Genomic DNA, 12,631 nt, shown 5'->3' on the forward strand with positions numbered 1-12,631 from the left:
AGGGGACCTTATATAGGCTCTCAAGAGCCAAAAACACAAACTAAGAATAGCGAAAAGCAGAGAGATAAGGTCGCGCGTCTTTGTGGCTTTTTTTCCTTTTTTTTTACGGACACACATTTCGATGCGTGATTTCGAGTCTCTTATTTTAGGAGAAGTTTGGCTTCCAAGGAAAGAAACGCAAATTTGATTCACTTCTCTTTCTTCTCTAAAAATACTCCCTCTTTCCTAAAAATACTCTTTCTACTCCTTCTCTTCTAAAAATACTCCTTCTTTTTGCGGCCAAATCTTATCTTTAGTTATAGTCTTGAGGCGTAAGTTTTCCATATCAACTTCTCATCAACCTATAGTTTTTAAGTGAATAAAGGCCATAATTAATAGTTTCAGAGTTCGATTTTTTATCCGATTGTTCCATTGGAATGCTTTATGACATAACAAAATGCGAACCTTAAATATTTGCAAAGTAATGAAATAGTTTTATTGGAAAATATTGGATACATTACAATCTCCCCAACTTAGGGATTTGAGATGTCCTCATCTCGAGAAAAAATGAGGGTACTCCTACTCTTATTAGTAGCTCCGCCATCAATATGTCTAAAAGGGTGGTGTCCTTAGTCTGCTTCACTTGCTACTGCTGCTTCATTAGTCAATTGTGGACAAGTGTTTTGATAATGATCCAACTCTCCACATTCAAGGCATCGAGAACATTCAAGCGTGGAGGATTTTGCATATTAACGGAATAAGATCTTTGTGGTTGTCTATCGTCGAAGCTTTGATTATGTTCAATTCTTCTTGTAATCCCTTGTTTGTTCATTAAAGATTTAGCTCGTAGTAAAGCATCTTGTATAGTGGTAGGTTTCGGGGCTTCCAATCATGAGCTAATTAATTCTCTTAAACCTTGACAAAAGGGAGCTACCTGCTACTCTATGGTTATTGGTGGTGTGTAACATCTAAGCCTTACAAACTTTGAGTAGTACTCTTCCAAGGATATACTATATTGTTTCAAGCTAAAGAATTCATTCATCTTTATTGCTTCATGGGCAGGGGGTAAGTATCCTTCCTTCACCACTTGTTTGATTTCTCACCAACTCTGAGAGTTCTCTAATACTCCCATGTCACGACAATGTTGTTTCCACCATAATTTCACTTTCCTTGAAAGGTGAAACATCCCTAGCATCACTTGATTTGCAGGTGTGGTCCTTGCAGCAGAGAAGCAATCATCCATACTTCTACATCTTTCTCGAAATTAGCACCCTCTCCTTTAAAAGAAGGTGGTTGCATTTCCAACGTAGAAGTGATTTGAGGATTCCCTTGAGTGTACATCAATATTTATAATAACTCAAATCATTAGGATATTTTACAAACTTAAACTTATCCAGTCCACTAAAAGCTTAATCATATGACTTAACCAATCATTACTTATCCGATTCATTAAAACTCAATCACATGGCTTAACCAATCTTGCCTTGTCCAATCCATCAAAACTTAACCACATGACTTAACCTGTCATGACTTATCCAGTCCATCAAAACTCAATCACATGACTTAACCAGCCATGATTATCTCAATCATATGACTTAACCAGTCCTGGCTTATCCAATCTACCAAAAATAGCTTACATGACTTAACCAGTCGTACAATTTTTTTGAAGAATAATAACTCAATCTTTTTATTCATAAAGACATCAAAATGTCATATAGGTATCTAGAAAAATTTCTCGATGAGAAAATACGATAGAAGTTTCAACCACAACACATCAATTGACATGTCGTAATATCTCCGTGAGTCAGGTAATGGGTATAGAAAACCATACACATGAAGAAGCTTGAAGTAGCCAATTAAATCTTTTTAACCTATGCTCTGATACCAATTGTGAGGTCCCCAACCCCGAGAAGATTGGGACGACTTGATAGATGGACTTCCTTTATTCTCAAGTATCGTTGATGACACCCTACTCCGTTTCCATAAAGCAGAGATACGAGCAACATAAGAGAGGAATTCCTATATCCATAGTGATCATATGTCACATGATAGGTCAATAAATCAAGGATTCTAATGAAATCTGTTACCTATAACATAGAGATGAAATCCCATTGACATATGTAGAATCCATAGACATCACCTTTTTCCCCACGTTTAAGAGGCACGACCGCCATTCATTATACCAAGCCACTCCAAGATCCCCTGGCAATCAATAGTGATTTGCAACGCATCTAGAAATATTGCTCTCTAAGCAATGTTTGACACCCACAATTCATTAACCACAATGCATTTGGAAAGGCTCCTCTCTAGGCAATGTTTGACACCTAGAATCTTCTATTTATCTCACTGATATTAAAGTTTGTCTCAATTGAGGAACATAGTGCATATGTCGTAACATATAGGATGCACCATTTGGTAATGAAAAGCAAACATCTCCTGCATTTGCAATGTCAAATGTCAAACATCGGCCAAGTGTATATAACCAAGATCCCACTAGAGAAAAACTACTCTCACAATGTGGTGTAACATGGAAAACTCCATTTTTTTTCAAGCAACCAAGGAGGATAAGTGTCACCTTTCAAAGACATGTAAGTAGGAAGAACGCTAAAGATAACGTGACATGACCGTCACTGGCATATGAAGCCACCACTCTAGTATGTGTCAAAATCTCATTTTCATCATGCATACATCTCCATTGCTACCTCATACTTCTAAAACATTGGTGTCTAATGTGCCTTGTGTCACCACAATGGCATCCATCTCGCATAAGTCGTCATCATGGACTCAAAAATTTCACACCTATCAAGTGCCAAAAGTAAATGTCAAAGTGGGAGATCAACTCGACCACTATACAATCATAACCATGATCAATTGCATCAAGCAAATGCTAGCATATGTGTAAACCAGTTCTTTGCAATCATAAACAACATCACTAAACTAAGTGAGCCCAATCTGGGACAAACACCTCAATCGAACGTAAAGAGCATAACCATATACGCAAGCAGGAAGCAAACATAATGCTCAAAATGCATCCCACAAGAAAATTGCGTACAAAGATATGATAAATGGTCCAAAAACTTGTAGAATCTGTAAACCCTATGACTCCTTGTAATATGTAGCCACATGAGCATATGCAAACCTCACTCATGCAAGGGCAGATACAAGAACACTAATTCATGCCCAAACTGACAAAATTGATCAAAGTGAGAGTAAAAACTCGATCATTGACAAAGTGAGAGTCACAATCAACCACTAAACCATCCAAGAGTAAAGTAAAGATATGCACAAAGCATGGTGAGAATCTGGGAAAAATATGGCATAGTTTCCCCTGAATCTTTAACAAAATCTCAAAAATCTTACCAAAGCTGCATAAAGCATGAATAGACACTCAGTTTCTTAGTTGCAAAATCATTTATGGTATACATAAAATTCCAAAAGCCTAGCAATCTAGCTCACTTTTGAATGAGTGGCTCTATGGATTATTGTACCTGCCCAAAAACCTTATGGATCTGTCACTTGCAAGCTATACCTAGCTCATGTTGTATGCATACATAGCATTAAACAACACAAAATTGTGTTGAAACTAGTCCTTTGAATGACCCACATAGTCATACATGAGCACAACACTTATGCCACATAATCTACATTGGAAAGGATGCTCAACATGTGAGAAAAACACCTGGAATTTCTAACACACTACCTCATCGATAAAAATCAGATACGTAGAACGACCTGCCACTTGTGGTCATAAAAAACTATCCAAAATCCAAGCTCACTCATGGAAAATCCACTCTCGAATGGTCTATCAGAGTTGTATGTGTCTAAAGTGTGCCATCAAAGCTAGAAAATGGAGAACAATCAAAGCCTAATTGCCAAGGAGACACTGCAGAGTCAAACCTCTCTAGATACAAACTAGAGGAGAGATGATGATGCTGTGTCTCATTAGTCTCTTGGGGTCGTCGGAGCAAAACTGCTCTGGATGAGCACGGGAGGAAAGCGGATTGCAAGGCTACATCGGAGGAGAGCAAAATTACTCTTGCTATGTCAAAGCGGGGAAGTACATGTTGATGCCTCCTTTTGCCGCCATACAAAAGTCGCTGGCCAATGTCATTGCCGTCGATGTTCTAAACCCGATGCGGAGCCAAGCTTTGATACCGGTTGAAAGAGTGCAGTGGTGCATGGATGCGTGTTTGCATGTGCATGCGGGGAAGGGGAGAAGGAGATTACACATTTGTTCTTTGATTTTTACTTTTTTTTGTGTGTGTATGTGTAACACACACACTCTTTATCTTCTCATTGTCGGGATCTCTCTCTCTCTCTCTCTCTCTCTCTCTCTCTCTCTCTCTCTCTCTCTCTCTCTCTCTCTCTCTCTCTCTCTCTCTCTCTCTCTTTCTCTCTTTCTCTCTAAGTATCCTCAATGTAGAACTGCCTTCAGCTTTTCTTCAATGATATCCTTGCTTTGAATTTCTTTCTCCCCTGCCCAATTCTTTGTTGCAAGCCCTACTCAATTTTCTATAGCTTCTATACTTGAATTTCTCACTCCTCAATCTCTACAAATTTGCCAAATTCATTGTTGCCTAATGCTATGCACACTTTCTCGTAAGCTTCAAGACGTTCACCATGTAAGGCTTCCAATGCTCATAGTGTTGGACTCGACTCACTGCTTGTAGATCCCAATTCTGCTTCACTACTGGATTCCCTACATAGACCTCCGATTTGCTTAATTTCCTTGCCTACTCAATGCTCTACAACACTTGCTTGTTGTTGCCCAACTTCTGTTGCCCAAGCTTGGTTGATTTTTTTTCAGAAAGCCTAAATTTCTTGCTTGATGCTACAGATCCAGTTCTCTTGATCTTGTAGAGATGCACTCAATTTGCCTTAGATTCTCTCTTCTCTTTGACTCTCATGCACTTCTTTAAGCTCTCCAATGCTCACTCAAACTAATGCTTGTAGCTTCTAGGCTTGAGCTTCGTTTCCTGCAGAGATTCCTGTCCAAGCCAAGAGTGGTTGTGCACGTTGGGATCTTTAAGACCCGAGATCCACCAAATCTCCTCTCGATGCCACTGATCGAGTTCCTTCATGCCGGTTCTACCGCCATCGATCATTGAGCTCCATTGTTGGTTCCTTGACAAACCACTCCAATCCGATGCCGCCAAGCTCCTCGATGATGAGGGAGTGTGGCCACTGATTGTTGTGGCTCTAATACCAGTTGAAAGAGCATTATGCATGGATGCACATGTGCGTGCGTGTGTGTGTGTGTGTGTGTGCGCGCACACGCGCCATACAAGAGAGGGGAGAAGGAGAACATTGCTATGTGTGGGTGAAGCAACCCTCAAAGTGAGGATATCCTTATTCTTTGTATATGTATGAAGAAGAAAAAGAAAAGTGTATGCAGTGGGCGAACTGACAAAGGACGTCCAGTTTTGGGCAAAGGCACTTCGCCTTTACCCAACATATGGGATACTATATTGTTATCTTAGTTAAATGCAAAAACGTATCTTTGGATGTGTGAGCTTTCAAAGAATGATAGTTTACAATGAAAAGATTGTATTTTAGATCAAGAGGTAGAGGATGAAGCATATATTCTTGAACCATTTCTTGAGCATTTAATTGAACCATTTGAATGGACCCAAATATTTGTGATGATGGATGTAGGTGTGAATGAATCAGCTCCTACAAAATCTTATGATGTGGAAGGATATGACACAATCCCTATCTAGGTGATGTCAAGTGAGTGGAGATGATGAAGGTTTAGGAGAGGATTCCAAAAATGAGAGAACAAAATCGAGGAGGATGTACTTATGTTAGAAGAAACAACAAGCAATCTCCATAAATGATTTGTCTAAGTGAGATAAGGTAAACAAAGCTACATTTTATGATGCCACAAATGTGATAGAGGAGGATCTAGTCACTTTGTGGTTTGAATAAAAACTTAGATCAAGAGTGCATTTGTTGGCAAGAAATGGGAAGAATTTTTTATTTTTGTTAAAAAAATCCCTAACCGTGATGCAACTGACAAAAAAAGTACAAAAAGAAGGAAGAGGTTAAAAGCAAACCAAGACACATTCAATGTTAGCATTGAAGGGTAAAACTCATTACCTTATAATTGTGTCAAGAACTAAAAAATGGGATGTCATTTGTCTTCTATGAGATAGAGCATAAATATTTGGTTTCCCTAATTGTAGTAGTGCCAAAAAGGTTGACCACCATGAACACTGAGAGAATAGAAATGTATCAATAGATTGGGCATAGGGCAACTTTACATTGACCAAAGTGTAGTCAAGCTAGCATGGCTAACAAGCAAAGCATCTATATTTAATTTTTTACATAACCTTTGTCAAGTTTGCAATGTGGGATCTATAAAAAACTAATCCACAACCTATAATGGATTGAGAGGAGCTTTGGTCTCAAAACAAGATGAGAAGCAATTGCATCAATGGAGACACAAAAGAGCTCATAATGCATCAAAAGAGAAAGTTATATCACTCATTATAAAGCCGTAAGCCAACACACTTGGCATACATATAGAGACATCAAGAGAGTCTAACCACTCACAAGCACATCAATTGCTATTATATTTGAGAACTCAAGCTATTGCAATAATTTACAGAAGTGTATAGGGGATTCATTCTAATCATAAATCACAATGTGAATGCATCAAACTATCAATCATGAATTGGCCTCAACGGCACATAACACATGCAAGGTAGTCCCAAATCAAAATTGCAAGCTTATGCAAACATTGTTGTTACGAGACTAGGCACTCCTGTTGTATATGGTTAACTACAATTGGGATACTTGGCTTAATGGTTAATTATGTGATGTATATTTGAGTTTACTAATATTGAGTTGATGACAATTTGTAGATTGGAATTCTGGGAGTTGAAAAGGAGGCGCTGGAAAATAATAACCCTCTCGGCCATTTTACCTCTGCACAGTATTGTAGACTTTTTATTCAATAAGCCACTATGGCTGCTTGTAAATAGCTTTAGTGAGAACTCATCCTTATGGGACATGCAATAAGTGATGTGCTCCTCTTAAGTATTAATGTGGACTAGATGTAAAAGAGGGGCTTCCAATTTTGACACCCAAAACTCAAATAACAAATTAAATACCAAACTCCACAAGAAGGGGTTCGTGGAGTTTTGAACTATGATTTAGGCCATTCACTTGCAAGATTCTCTGCTCTTCTCTCTTATACTATGTTAAATCATGATATATACCCTCTAATTATTTCTACAGATCTTACAATCTCTTACACTTTGTCTTTGTCAAATCTATTCTCTTTGTGTGTGTGTGTGTGTGTGTGTGTGTGTGTGTGTGTGTGTGTGTGAAGCAACCGAGGTACCAGGGATTGGAGTCATTGGCTCCCATCATTGGCTACATTTTGGAGGGTGAGTTTCCACCAGACTTCACAAAAGCTCAGAAGAGGAGACTCATGAAGAAGGCAAGCATGTATGTCTTCCTAGAAGGCTCCCTCTATCAAAGAGGGAAGGATAAAGTGTGCAGAAGAGTACCAACTATCGCGGAAATTCCAGCCATTCTAAAAGGTTTGCATGAAGAGGCATGTGGTGGTCATTTTTCCCAAGAACTAACTGTGAAGAAGATTTTCCTTGCGGGGTATGTTTGGCCAAGCTTGCATGTGGATGTTCAACATTGGTGTAAAAGCTGTCACAATTGTCAGATAAATGGAAATAGAAGGTTGGTGCATGGCCCGAGGCAAATCGTGCTTGCAAATGGACCCTTTGAAAAGTGGGGCATTGATGCTATGGGTCCTCTGCCTAGGACAAAAAATGGTAAACTCAACATTCTAGTGGCTGTAGACTATATGACTAGGTGGGTGGAAGCACAAAGTGTGGCAAAGGTAAATGAGAGGACAGTGAGCAAATTCGTCTACACTCACATTTGTTGTAGATTTGGCACACCTTTGGAGATTGTTTCTGATAATGGTCCAGGGTTTAGAAAGGGATTGCTCACAGAAGTCTGTGAAGAACTTCACATTCTACATCGTCATAGCACACCATACTACCCACAGTCAAATGGTTTGGTGGAGAAGGCTAATGGTGTCATTGCAGGAATCATTAGAAAGATGGTGCAAAACAAGACAAAATTATGGGATGACTTCTTGGATGGTGCCTTGTGGGCATATCGAACCACATATAGGGAAGCCACGGAGTTCACACCATTTCACTTGGTCTATGGTCAAGAGGCTTTGCAACCTATCGAGCTCAACATTCCAACAATGCGACTTCATGGCAAAGGAGCACAAGATGATCAAGAGGTATGGATGGATCGACTTCTTACGTTAGTGGAGCTTGAGTGGAAAAGAGAAGCAGCATATGAGTGCTACAAGAGGAAAGCCGCACAAGCAAAAGAAACGCACGACAAGAAACTGAAGGACAAAGGCATCAAGGAAGGAGAGCTTGTGCTAAGGTATGACAATCGACTTGACAATCGTTTTGATGCCAAGTTTGAAACTAGATGGCAAGGGCCATACATAGTCAAGAAGGCTTTCAATTCTAGTTACTATCAGCTTATGGACTTGAATGGTAAAGAGCACCCCAGGAAGGTAAACGGGTATCGCTTGAAGCCCTATTTGAGTCGCCTTCTACCAAAGGATCTACCAAAGATCTGTCCAAAGGCCGCTGTCTCATGTAAGTATTGTTACATGAAGCATGAGTGTAACTCCAGCCAAAATTCTGAGGGGCCAAACAATGAAGATTTTGTCAAGGACTCTGAAGCACTCTCTTTGGAAAAGATGCTCTATGATGGTACATGAATATACCATCATCCTGGGGGAGGGCTAATGATAGCCGTTTTTCGGCTCTCCATAATTGCCATAGTAAGTTACTCCACCCTACCAAATTCACCCAAACGCTATGGCTATCCCTACCATTTCACTGTACATAGGCGTGTGTGAGTTAGGGGGCTTTTCCCATATCTTCTTAAAAACCCTCAGCTAGCTAGTCACTGGGCTAGTTGAGCCAAAAAAATAAAAAAATAAAAAAATAAAAGTATATTATGGCCTCTTTGTGTGTAAATATTTCATTGTATATATGGCCTAAATATAGGGATTTTTTATAATTATTTTGGTATTTTATTTAAATATTTCTACTTAGGTGTGTGTTTTATTAAACCTATGTACACCTTCTTTCATCCTCTTACACCATGATTATATTTTTTGCCAATATGTACATACTCTAACCTCATATTTTTCCTTTATACAAATCACTCCCACATTTTCACCCTCACCCTCGTGAAAACAAAAAATTGATTTCTACTCATTGGTTACGTTTATTATATTATTTACTTGCATACCTTTTCCTCTTTCACCCAAAATAATTCAAGGAGGGACCATATCATATGATTCCAATATCTTTCCATATCCAGAACTCCTCCATATTTTTATTATTATTTTTACTCATTATTCTAACACCATGTGCTCATTGAGCTAAAGTCCATGAATAGTCCATACACTAGTCCCACCATGTATATATTTCTTTATTCACCAATAATCCTCCTCCATGCATGGGTCAAGGGCAACTTGGATGCTTTGTATTATAATATGACAAAGGAGGGGCTCACTCTTGGATGCATTGTACAAATTCAACAAAGGAGGGGGCCACTAAAAGACTTTTGCAGGCATAAAAACAGGCTTTTTGGTGAGAATTTTGGCACCTATCTCCACTCCGTATTTAGAGCGGTGGTCAAAAGAGAAAATGTAGCCCACGCTCTGAATAATTACCTCAAATTTTTTCATGATTTTTGGAGCTACCAACGGTGAGCTATGATTTTTTGAGTGGGACCCAGTCTGCCCACTTTTCTCACAAGTAGCCCTTAGTCTTCTCTCACCCTTCCACACACCTACTCACTCTTACACATCCCTCCCTCTCCTTCCCTGACTCAAACCTGCAATTTCCATGGCTTCTCCCACCCTCTTCACCATTACCCTTCTCTCTCATCCCTATAGTTCTTTTATGAACCTCTACATACATACACCCTCTCCATGTCTCTCTCTATTGCTTCTATGTTACAATTTCATTTACCTCTCCTAAAAATATCTAAAACTCAGCATCTTAACCATGATAACTTCTGCAAATTGAGGATTTTTCATCAACAAATCCTCTTTTCATCGTGGTGGTCAACCGTGGCGGTGGCGTAAAGAAGCGAAGAAGAAGAAGAAGACCAGCGGTCATTTTTTCCACAATCTACACAAGGGTGAGTTCAAGCTTCTTCAAAGCTTCACCATCTCAATGATTCTCTTTTAATTCACCCCTCTTCCTTCATCAAATCAACTCATCCTACCCATTGTAAATGTATCATTAACAATTCTAGTGATTATTACCACTAACAACTAACTTCTCTTGTAAAAATGCACCCACACTATCAACATATGGAGTAGGCAACCGCACAAGTAAAACAAATTCACTCACTCCCATGGAAGTTTCTCTCCTTTCACCACATCAATAATTCTCTTACTTGAGCCCACATCCATGTGACTCAAGAGAAAAGAGAGACCCCATTCTCATTTGAAATTCATAAAAATTCATAATCCTTGATCTTTCCTAATAAAATTGATTAGGCTTAATCCTAATTAAGGCTTCTAAAACCTATAAATAGAACCCATTCCTCCTTGTAAAAGACATCACTATACCATTGCACACTAGATTGAGCGTACCACACGCAAGTTCTATCTTGGTTGTAAAGAGAGAGTAAGCTTTCTATACACCATCACCTTGGTGCATAGAAAAGCTTGAGCTAGTTTGAGTGAGTGCGAGTAGAAGATATTCTTCCTACCATTGTTGTATCTACCCCAACATCAATGAATTGGTAGTTTTGGGTGCAATTCATGTCCAAAGGCTCACGCTTCTCCTCCAATTTGGCTTGGCAAACTCATTCAGCTTCATAAGGTGACTTGTTTCATTGAAGGTTGTTGTTTTGTTGCTTGTGATTCATTGGCTATTGTTTGGCTACCATTGTAAGAGGGTGGATGGTGAGAGGGCTCCCATAACCCTAAGACAATGTGCTAGTGATGCTATAACCAAATCTTGTCACTTGATTCCGTAAGCTCTAAGTTCCTTTTTGTGCAAAATATAAAGTTGAAGCTAAGTTGTACACCATCTCTCTCTCTCTCTCTCTCTCTCTCTCTCTCTCTCTCTCTCTCTCTCTCTCTCGTGTTTTAGTGTGTGAGAGTGTTCCATTGGTGTTAGGGTTAGTGTAAATTCATTGCTTGTTTGTGGGTTGCTCTAACGATTCTCCTCTTTTGCATCCTAGTTCGCTCTTAAACTAGGTGGTGCCCCTTGTGTAGTTGGGATTTGGCTGTGGGTTTGTTGTTTTGGTTTGTGTTGTGTTGTGCCCCAGCCCCATTGAGCAGCACAGGAGCCTTGAAGGGTGTCTAGAGGTTGCTCTTCTTGTTGCCCGCCCCGGACCGCCTCAATATATATACATACAAAAGAGAAAGAAATAAAGAAAATCACGCAATCATGACACATCTTCCATAGCCACCTACGATTGCTGAGCAGCTCGCTAATCTGCAATAATCTCTCACTTATGAACGCATGTGAAGGCAAGAACTTGAGGATAAATTACTACACCTTACACATGTTGAATCTTCATTGGCACCAAAAGCAAACAAAATTAGTAAAAAAACCTTCACTTTCAAGGATTTTGATGGCACTAAGGATGCTAGTACGGTTCTAGCAAGGGTTAGTCAGCTAGATGACTATTTTCATTATGAAGATTTTCCCAAAGGTGAAATGGTAAAGTGCATCTAATCATCTCTCCAGTAGCGCTATATTGTGGTGAAACACCACCAAACAGCATGGTACAAGACCATGTACGTTGCATGCATTCAAAAAGTTTTTTTTACGTTAATTTTTATCCACATAGTATAAAGCTAAAGCACGACGCAAGTAGGAGTCAATTTGACAGGGTCAAAATGAAGATGTTCAGGGCTACACCAATCGTTTTTGGAACTGTTTAATTCAATTGTAAGCTATTGAACATGTCAGTCGCGCAGGAAATGGAAGCGTAAGTATATATCTAGCTTAGCACTAGAAATTGGTGATGAGGTCAAAATGAAGATGTGCAGGGCTACACCAATCGTTTTTGGAACTGTTTAATTCAATCATTTTTGGAACTATTGAACAAGTCAGTTGCAAGAAATTGAAGCATAAGTATATGTCTGGCTTAGCACTACAAATTGGTATTGAGGTAGATATTTTTGAGCCAGATTCAGTGTCAAAGGCTATTAATATGGTTCTTGATGCGGAGAACAAGAAAGATGGACAACCTTCTTACATTGAACAAACTGCTAACACTAATCGTAACAAGAGAGCTAAAGTCTTTCTCTCCTAACTTTGAGAAGAACAAACATCAAAATGTTACCTTTTTCAAGAGACACACATTTGACAACTCTGCTACAACTTCTCAACCCTATGGCAACAACAACAACAGCGAGGCAACCAAATTTTTTATGACCAACGTCTTGCTCAAAACTCTAATGGTAACAAACAGGTGAAGTGTTTTAAATGTTTCCAATATGGCCACTATACAGAGAAGTGCCCAAATGGTCCTGCTAAGAGTAGTGGTCAAAATGAAGATGTTCAGGGCTACACCAATTGTTTTTGGAACTGTTTAATTCAATTGCAAG

Source organism: Adiantum capillus-veneris, chromosome 7, assembly GCF_014529385.1.
Source record: "Adiantum capillus-veneris isolate H3 chromosome 7, ASM1452938v2, whole genome shotgun sequence".
Taxonomy (NCBI): domain Eukaryota; kingdom Viridiplantae; phylum Streptophyta; class Polypodiopsida; order Polypodiales; family Pteridaceae; genus Adiantum; species Adiantum capillus-veneris.